Below are 10,232 nucleotides of genomic sequence, written 5' to 3' on the forward strand. Positions count from 1 at the left end.
GCTACGGCGGTGAGACCCATTGTTCTGGAAGAAAGGATCCCCATGGCCCAGCCTACTCAGAGAGAGTCAACCTCATCCTCCAAAACGTCAGCCCTTCTGGGAAGAAGCCATGGCACAATGGTGGTCTCTGAGGGCCCCGTGACAGCCCTCCATGGAAACCTTGGGAGGAGAAATCCCAGTGAGAGAAAGGGGGCCTGAGCTAGGCAGGAACTGCCTCCCTGGGCTGGAGGAGAGCCCAGGGTCTGGCTTCTGGAGAGCCCGAAGGAGAATCCAATTTGCAGTGCTCCTAATGATGTTACATAATGACGTTATGTAAGCCCATGACATAAATCCATGTCCTGGTGTCGACCAAGAATGCCCCTGACCTGAGGCTGACCTAAGCCTGGCCTGAAGCTCTGGCCTCTGTTGGATAGTTGGGAAAATCTGTTTCCTAAAAGCTTTCCCTAATGACAGTGCCTTTTCTGGAAGACCCCCAGTGCCCCCTCTCCCCAGTTGCTGCTTTTCGATTCTGTATGGCCACAGCACAGCACCAGCCTTTCCCCAGCCAAAATCTCTCAGGAAAAGACAGGACGTCACCTATTTACGACAGAGTGATCACCTCTGATTGTGAAGTAGAAGACTTGTCTCTGGTTAAAGAAATTCCAAGGATCAATAGGGAGTGAAGAGTCGTTTCTCCCACCCTGGGCGGGAGGTTGTCTCCCTCCCAGGCCCTCGGAATCACTTTCCTCCCAGACAGCGTCTGCCATGCTGTGACCACAGGCCAGGTTCTGCCTCAACACCAAGGAGGGGTCTTGAGTAACCAGGGGCAGACAGAATTTCCACTATTGGAGACTAACCTGTACTTTGACCTCACTGTCCCACCCTGTCCTGCCCACTTCAGTCTGCCCACACTCTCCCCCAGGATGCTGGCTGGGAGCACCCCCAGCTCTACCATCCCTCCAAACCATCCCCGCCAGCCCCCCTTCAAACTCGCTCACCCCTCGAGGGAAGCGTCGCCCCCGTGTGGTTCCTCCGTGCTCTATCTCTTCACAATAAGCCCCAGCGCAGGCAGGTGCTCACACGCGTGCGCACACACACACACACACACACACACACACACACACGGTTTACAGAAACACTAGATGACAGTCATGTTGGATGGAAGATTGCTCTGTTCTCTGTTGCTCCTACAGTCACCTAAAACTCAGCTGTGCTTTTTTGTTTGTTATGGTCGTCAAAGCTATTTTACTGTTAGAGAGGTAAGAAAATATACATTTAAAAACCACTTGTAGAATAAAGGACCGCAAAGCAAAATCATTATCTTTTGGCTTTTTTGAATGCTGTGATGCATCTCCAAAAGGGGCGCCTGGGGGGCTCAGTCGTTAAGCGTCTGCCTTCGGCTCAGGTCATGATCCCAGGGTCCTGGGATCGAGCCCTGCATCAGGCTCCCTGCTCCGCGGGAGGCCTGCTTCTCCCTCTCCCACTCCTCCTGCTTGTGTTCCCTCTCTCGCTGTGTCTCTCTAAGAATAAATAAATAAATAAGTAAATAAATAAATTAATTAATTAAAAAAAAAATGTCCAGCCGATCGCAGTGCAAGTGCCAGAGCTCGGGGGCATGCAAGCCGCTGGAGAGCCCAGGTCCGCCACTGCCCGCGTCGGATCAGAACTGTGCTGCCCGCAGCCCTCCCCTGACAGACTGAGCTGGCCCCTTCCTGGCCCCTTCCCCGTCCTGCCCCGTCCCGTCCCCGTCCCATCCCTGCCCAATGCCAGGACCCTGCACTTCCATATCTCCTCCTCTAGCTGTGGCTCGGTATTGCAGTGAAGCTCTATATTCTGGGTTGAACACTGCCCTACATGTTGAAGGTCTACCCCTCTGTCCCTGTGAAGGTGACCTTACTTGGAAATGGGGTCTTTGCTGATGTCATCAAGTTAAAATGAGGCCGTTAGGGTGGGCTAATCCAATGTGACTGGATCCTTCTAAGAGACACAGAGACAGACACACACACAGAAGACCACGTGAGAACAGAGGCAGAGATTGGAGGGATGCATCTATAAGTTGTCAACCTCAGAAGCTAAACAACAAAGAGTATCCAGCAGCAAATGAATGGGAGTTAGCACAGGAATTGCAACTTGGAACACACCAAAAATGGGGAACCATGGGCAAGTCTGGAGGGCAAAGGAAGACACTGACCTTTTATAGAGGAAAAGGTGAATTTGAGATGGGGCGTTATGAACAAAAGTTCATTGGAAGAAAATGGGAGTCCAGAGTGGGTGTCAGCCTCTCATTGGCTGCAGGAGATTGAAGTGCTGACCTCTCATTGGCTGCAGGAGATTGAGGTAGGGACCTCTCATTGGCTGCAGGAGATTGAAGTGCTGACCTCTCATTGGCTGCAGGAGATTGAGGTACTGACCTCTCATTGGCTGCAAGAGATTGCAGTGCTGACCTCTCGTTGGCTGCAGGAGATTGAAGTACTGACCTCTCATTGGCTGCAGGGGATTGAAGTACTGACCTCTCATTGGCTGCAGGAGATTGAAGTGGTGACCTCTCATTGGCTGCAGGAGATCGAAGGGGTGACCTCTCATTGGCTGCAGGTGAGGGCAGCTTGCGGTTGCAGGAGAGGGAGGAAATCTTTCTTCTTCCAGCTGTACTATGTGAGCTAACGCAGGTGGTAGTGCGCGAGGGCCATCCCTTCCTGGCTTTCAGACTCCATCTTGAACAAGGTTACCTTTATTCATTTTCACAAAGGCAGGGAACGGCCGGGAAGGATTGCCAGTAACACCAGAAGCTGGGAGAGAGGCCTGGAACGTATCCTCCCCCGGCAACTTCAATGGGGCATGTGGCTGATTTTGGACTCCTACCATCCAGAACTGTGGGAGAATACATTTCTCAGTTTCCCAGTTTGTGGGACTTTGTTACAGCAACCCTGGGAAGTAATCCAGTGCCTTTGGTGAAGGAGCCCGGTGTGTGTGTGTGTGTGTGTGTGTGTGTGTGTGTGTGTGCGCGCGCGCGCATGCGTGCCGGGGAAGCAAGGCGAGCAGGCAAGCTAGGCAGGCAACGTGCAGGCAGGTCTCAATCCTGGGGCCCGGAGATGGGCCCAATCTGGGCAGCGTCACTAAATCTGTGATACGTAGCGTAGGCTCTTGTCCCCGATTCCTACCCACCTGCTCCATGAACACATCCTGAGGTCCTTGTGTTCCTCAGAGCCTCTCTCCACCCTGTCTCATCCCCTCTGCGATTCACTTGCTGGACACCAGCCCCTCTTCCCACTGCCTCTGTTCAGGATGTTACAGTATGTGTTTACTATGGAGACTAAGCTTCATCCTGTGACAGTTCCTCACTACTAAAGATCACAGCTGACGGCCGCCCTTCCACACAGACATCCTTCTCACCACTCAGCGTGACTCCATAACTCACAATCGCTCCCGGAAGGAGAGCATCTTGCAACAGATGCTCAAGCCCACATTCAGCAGCTTCGTGTTTTTTCTCAGGTCTGTGCCACCCGGAAATGTGGCTTCCTGTCTTGGGCCACTGGGGCAGGAGCCCCTTTCTCTCTCCCAGGAGACAGATGTGCACTAATGCAGTGGGACAATGTGGCCACATGGCCGAGAGCCTAGTCCAAGGGACATGGTCTCAGCAAGTTACCTCACCTCCTCAGAGAGGACCTCCTGACCCTCCAGGTCTAATTCATTGCTTCCTACCCTTCATCCCAGGACCCTTCACATAAACTTCCCTTATACATTGACCCACTGGGTCCACCCACCTGAGCTCCTTGAAAACCAGGAAGGTGAGCATCCTTTCTGGAAGGAAATAACAGAGTCTGGTGTACAAAAGTAGAGGCTCTAGGAAAATGCAAATCAAAACCACAATGAGAGATCAACTTACACTCATTAGAATGGCTATGATCAAAGACCAGAAAAAAGCCAAGTGTTGGTGAAGATGTGAAGAAATTGGAACTGTTGTGCCCTGTGGATGGGAATGCAAAATGGGGCAGCTGCTGTGGAAAGCCATGCGGTGGTTCCTCAAAAAATTAAAAATAGAACTGCCCCATGGTTTAGCAATTCCACTCCTGGGTGTATACCCAAAAGAATTGAAAACAAGGACACAAAGAGATATTTGCACATCTGCGTTGTTAGTGGTATTACTCACACTAGCCAGGAGGTAGAAGCAACCCCAGCATCCCTTGATGGATGAATTGATAAACAAAATGTGATGTGTACCTACAATGGAATATTACTCAGCCTCAAAGAAGGAAGAAAATGCTGCCACATGAGACAACATGAATGAACCTCAAGAATATTACGCTGAGTGAAATAAGCCAGTCACAAAAAAAAACTAATATTGTGTGAGTCTACTTCTCTGAGGGACTTAGAGTAGTCAAATTTGTAGAGACAAACAGCGTGGTGGTTGCCAGGGACTAGGGGGTGGGGAGTGACTGGGAGCTATTGTTTAATAGGTACAGGATTTCAGTTTTGCAAGATGTATCAGTCAGAGTTCTGTAGAAAAACAGAACTCATAGGATGTGCTTAGAGAGAGAGAAAGATTTGTTACAAGGAATTGGCTTGCGTGATTATGGAGGCTGGCCAGTCAGACGCTGCAGGGGAAGCCAGCAGGCTGGAGGCCCAAGGAAGAGCCTATACTGCAGATCATGGCTGAAGGCCTCTGCGGGCTGAAGGCTTGTTCCCCAGAGAAGGTCAGTCTTGGTTCTACTCATGTCTGAAGCTGGTTGGGTGAAGCCCACCCACATTATGAAGGGCAAGCAACTTTACTTAAAGTCCACCTATTGAAATGTTCATCTCATCCCAAAACACCCTCAGAGAAACATCCAGAATAATATTTGGCCTAATAGATGCGCACCATGGCCCAGCCAAGTTGGCACATAATATAGAAGCATCACACAAGATGAGAAGAGTTCAGGAGGTGGATGGTTGTGACAGTCGCTCAGCGATGTGAACACACTGAATGCCACTGAACCATACCCTTAAAAAGGGTTAAGATGCTATGTGTCAGGCTATGTGTATTTTACTACAACTCAAACAATCTTTTTTTTTTTTTAAAGGGACAGGCTCTAGAACCAAACCACTGCGTTGCTTTCATCGTGTACAGCTGTGTGATTGTGGGCAGGTGACTTAAACTCTCTGAGCCTCTTTTGCCTACTCAGAAAAACTAGGGCAGTCCCAGAAAAACTGGGACAATGATGCCCACTCATAGGGTGGTAGTGAGGAAAAGGGAGCAGCCTCTGCAAAACCCTTAATTTGTGGAGTACTTAGCACAAAGTAAGTGTTCAAGATATTTTAGTTTATGACTGTTATTCCCAGCATCTCACAGTGCCAGGCACGTAGCAGATACCCCATTCATGTTTGTTGAATGAATGAATGAATGAATGACCTCGTTCCAATGACTTAATTGCTCTGTGCCTCAGTTTCCTCATCTATGAAAGTGGGGATAATAATGGTAGTTATTGCGAAGATTGGGCTGCGTTTACACACACACACACACACACGCACGCACGCACACGAAGAACTCAGGTCAGGGCCTGGCACACAGCAAGTATTAGGTAAATATTAGCTACTATTATTACTAGTGGTGGTAATGGCAAACCCCTCTCGTACCACCTGCCCCGTCCCTCAGCAGCTGCTTTGGAGCAGCCGACACAGGGAGGTGTGGTGCGGCAGGCAGCTCTGTGAAGTGCTGTGGAAGAAAGGAGTCCTGATTATTCGATGGCCCACCAGCAGAGGAACCGGGGAGGTGGGTTTGCTGTGCACTGATGCTGAGCTCGACAACCCCAAAATACCTGACCTCTGGGGGCACCGTGCCTGACTGTACAGCTCAGCACTTAATTACCCGCCATCCTGGATTGTTCTGGATTCTCCCACCTCCTCTCTGTCTGCTCTGGTCCTGGCATCCTTCAAGACTCACTCAGGACCCTCCTACTTACCAAGCCGGCCCTGACTGCTCTGGCCCGCGCCCTTCCCTTGCCTGGACCCCTCCTGTGCCCATCGCTGGGCCATACCACCATATGTGAGGGGCTGGGTGTTTCGTGAAGCTCAAGCCTTCTCTCCCTAAGGCTTAGGTTTGTGAGTCCGGACTTTGGCTTTTATTTCTTTGGGGTCTCCTGGAGCAGCCGGAATGCTGGGTCCCAGAGCAACCCATGGCTTCTCTCTGGACTCTAAATGCCACGAGGGCAAGATCTTTCATCGAATTCCCTTCAGTGTTTGCACAAGGCTGGGTAGACATTAAAGCTCAGCCAATCTTAATGCGTGGAGGATTCAAATGCCAGAGCGTCCCTGCCTGCTGAGGTGACCAAGCCTGGGGGATGTATGGAGTCTTTCTGAGTTGAGATTCATAGGGATGTCCGGCAGGTCCCTGTGACCAGCGGGTCTCCTTGTCCAGCCCTACTGATGGAGAGGGGGAAGAAATGGGAGGTCAGGCTGCACGGAAGTTTCTTTGTCTTACTAACATGGACCAGACAGACTTCACTGAAGCCCGGATTTAGTATCTCATACGTTTACCCACTACATTTTGCTCATTTCACTGCTGCCAAATACCCTCTTTATCACTAACTTAATTTCCCAAGCATGGTGTCACCTTGAAGGACAATAGGAACAGTCTGAGCATCTGGATATCTTCCAACACAAAGTACACCGGCCATATGTTTATTGGCAGCGCACCAGGCTGGCTCCTTCACTGACCCTCTCCCCTCCTGCTCAAGATGAAAAGCAGCAAGAGCATAGGAATGGAGTGCGTAGGGGCGCTGTGTGCCCCCGCTCACTGGTGTTCACGCTAGAAGCAGTGGTGGAGCCATTGGGGATGGTCCTGAAGTCCCAGGCGGGTAAGAAGCACCGTCTTCTGTTCACCACTGTGCCCTGGTGCAGGAGGCCAACACGGTTCTTCGTCTTTCTCTGCCTCCTCCAGCACTATGGTCATCACCAGAATGGCCCTAGGGCTGTATTCCATCTAAGATCTCCCAGTTAGATCAATTGGAGGTTAGGAGATTGGGATAGGAGGAAGGTGGGAGCCGGGGAAAAGACCTAGAGGAGGGGGAAGAGTTTGTCAATCAGGACCGAGTCCCTTGCTCTTGTGAGTACAGATCACCTGAGTGGTGATGGCCACCAGAAATCCTGGAAAATAATAGCGATAAGATAGTGGTCCCCAGCCCATCCATTTGAGATGGAGTGGAGCTGGGCTACAGAGAGGCCAGAGGACTCTAATAAAGTCTAGGCCACAAGGAAAGGCTAGGTGGATGCCTGGTGGGGTTCAGGCCTCTACGGTGTTTGTCATGTCTGTGAACTATTACAATTCAGGGAAACCTGCTGGATACCCACCCCTTCAGTGGTAAGTGAATTTGGACCCCATCTCCCTCACATGCAAGAACTCAGATCTGTGGGATGGAGGAGAGTTTTCTAACCTGTTGGCAGCTACAGGGATGTGAAGCTCCTTCTCCCAGCCAGCAGGACAGTGGGCCGGGCTCTAGGGCAGCCCCCCCTACCCCCCACTAACACTGCAGGCCTGTATTGCCTTCTCCCTGACCCCAAGGACAACCTTACTGACATGTGCCATCACATAAAACACAATGGGATGGAGTTTCTGTTTGGGATGAAAAGGTCCTGGAAACATAGCAGTGATGTTTCCATAACACTGTGAATGTACTTAGTGCCAGTGAAGTGTATACTTTAAAATGGTTAAAATGGTCAATTTCATGTAATGTAGATTTTACCACGTTAAAAGAAAAGTTTGGGAATCTCAAACGGTTAGGCGAGAAGGGGGAGGGTCACCGGCTGTGAGAGAGCAGGATCGGAGGACCCCACGGGGCTTCGGGGCTTCGAGGGACGCGGGAGAGAGGTGTGCGGGGAGAAGGTGGGGATGGAGCTGTCCTCTCCCTCCTTCCTTGCCTGGGAGCTGGACCCCACCTGCCCAGCTCTGTGTTCAGGCCCTCCTCTCCCGCTCTGAGCTCTCTGGTCTTTAGAGCCACAGAAATGCTTATGTGGCATTTCCTTGACATTCATCTCTCATGTTCAGCGTAAGCTCCTGATGGCCATGTGGTGTGGTTAGACACCTCCATGTTTCTCTGTGCCTGGTACAGACGGGCGGGGGAAGACCGGGTACTCGCCACCCAGTGGCTACCGTCTATCTTTGTTTGGAATACGATCGGGGAGAAATAAATAAATTTTAATGAGTTAATAAAACGTTTTGTCTTCTATATAGAAACAGTACATTTGTGCTTTACTTCTCAGAGCATTTTCACATGCTGGGATGTGGTTCTAAGGTAAAAATGTTGATGCTTTCCCAAGATGGTCATACCTGGCCTGGCTCCCATGGGGGGCGGCATGGGGGGTATATATTGTCCGCGAGACCACCACTGTTCCACTCTGCACTCCTCCCTGGAAGCATCCCTCAGGGATCCCAGCCTTCCCTTGCAGATACATGGCATTTTTTAGCATCATCTCCTGTTTTGACACTAAATGCCTTGACTATTTGCCAACAAACTCCAAGAATTCAAAGATACACCTTGTCAAGAAGATTCAAGAGAATGGGAAGTCCTGTAAATGTCTGGCACATGGTAGGTCTCCCCAAACATGCTGCAGATCTAAAAGCTGTTCTTTTTTTTTTTTTTTTTAAGAGAGAGAGCATGCAAGCGTGGGGGGAGGGGCAGAAGAAGAGGGAGCGAGAGAATCTTGTAGTTTTTTTTTTAAGATTTATTTATTTACTTGAGAAAGAGAGAGAGCATGCATGCTTGCATGAACGGGGCGGGGGGTGGGGCAGGAGAGGGAGGAGAATCCCAAGCAGACTCCCTGCTGAGTGTAGAGGGGGATCTCATGACCCCTGAAATCATGACCTGCGCCAAAACCAAGAGTCAGATGCTCAACTGACTGAGCCACCCAGGAGCCTCCGGAGCAAAAGAATCTTAAGCAGGCTCCACACCCAGCATGGAGCCCATTGGGGGGCTCAATCTCAGGACCCTGAGGTCATGACTTGAGCTGAAATCAAGAGTCAGATACTTGAACCAACTGAGCCACCCAGGCGCCCCTAAAAGTTGTTCTTACAGAAGAATTCCAGAATGTTTAGAGAAATATAAACACTGGTATAACCAACATAAATGTTGCTTTCATGTGTTTGATTTTCAGAGTCTGCAAGATTACTTTTTTTAGCAGAAGCACAAGTTCAGTGCCTGGGAGGCCTGGGAGGCAACTCCAGAGAGCACAGCCGAAGGGCAGGCCGACGGCCCAACACGCTGCGCCTCCTCCCCTACGTCTGAAGAGGCCAACTTCCTCTCAGCTCCAGCCACTAGTCTGCTGTGTCTTCCAGCTTTTCCCAAGAGAAGCTGAAATTCCAGAGTTTCGAGGGAAATTTCCAAGTACTGAAAATGCTGCTGGGGCCAAACTCGGTGGCTCCTACTTATGGCCGCAGGGCCACAGTCACCTGGAACCCCCTACTCATTCTTGGCCGCAAAAGTTAAACTCCCTGCATTTAGAACCACGTGTCCTCCTTCCTTCGCCTCACGGTCAAAGGGGCCTCCTGAGCCACCTCGGCCGTCCACCGGCACCTTGGTCTCATTTTCTTCTACCTTCTAAGGGCCTGTGCATTTGTGATTCACCGTTGCAGCCTGAATTCCGTCCCCACTGCCCCAGAAGCAGGTCTCAGCAAGGCTGCCAATGATCTCCTCGCCGCACGATCCAGAGGATTCAGAAGTTCTTATTACGTGATCTCTCGACACCCTTCAGCTGGGGACTTCCTCCTCTATCCGGAAACACTGCCTTTCTTCAGCCCCGCCGTGCATCTCCGGGTTTCCCTTTCCACTCTCTGGCACCGCACGCCCCCAATCTTTCCAGACTTCTCTGCACGCCATCCCCTGAATGGGAGTGTCCCGAGGGTTCTGTCCCAGGCCCTCTCTTTGCTCACTCCGCACTCGCTTCTCTCGGATCATCCACTGCCCCATAGCTTGACAAACATGTCGATGGGCCTCAGACCTCTCTCCGGCCCAGACCCCCCTCCAGAGCTCTGCATCCACATGGCCTGCTTCCTGCTGGGCACGCACTGTTTCCATCTCGCTCAGCAGATTCAAGACCGCTCCCCCTCCTGTGTTGCCCGTCTCAGGGGAATGCTGCTGTTGGGTAGTCGGTCGTCAAGCAGAAATCACACCCACATCGCCACCCCGCTTCTCCCTCTCTGCACTGGGCAACTTATCCCGTGCCTGGTAAGTGTCTCTTCGGTCTGTTACTTCTCTCCATCTCCTCTGGCACCACCACGGTCCACA

At 51.1% G+C, this 10,232-nt stretch overlaps 1 long non-coding RNA gene across 1 annotated transcript; it reads left to right on the forward strand.

Annotated features, from left to right (window-relative positions):
* Nucleotides 1–2,585: 2,585 nt before the first annotated feature.
* LOC141373928 (uncharacterized) lies at nt 2,586–9,235 on the forward strand. Its single transcript, XR_012380395.1, has 3 exons — nt 2,586–2,785; nt 8,471–8,537; nt 9,103–9,235. It is a non-coding gene; the product is annotated as an uncharacterized lncRNA (long non-coding RNA).
* The last annotated feature ends 997 nt before the right edge of the window (nt 9,236–10,232 follow it).

This window comes from Callorhinus ursinus, unplaced genomic scaffold (assembly GCF_003265705.2).
Source record: "Callorhinus ursinus isolate GAN/ISIS: 27379988/994484 unplaced genomic scaffold, GSC_fseal_2.0 scaffold12, whole genome shotgun sequence".
In the NCBI taxonomy this organism is placed as follows: Eukaryota; Metazoa; Chordata; class Mammalia; order Carnivora; family Otariidae; genus Callorhinus; species Callorhinus ursinus.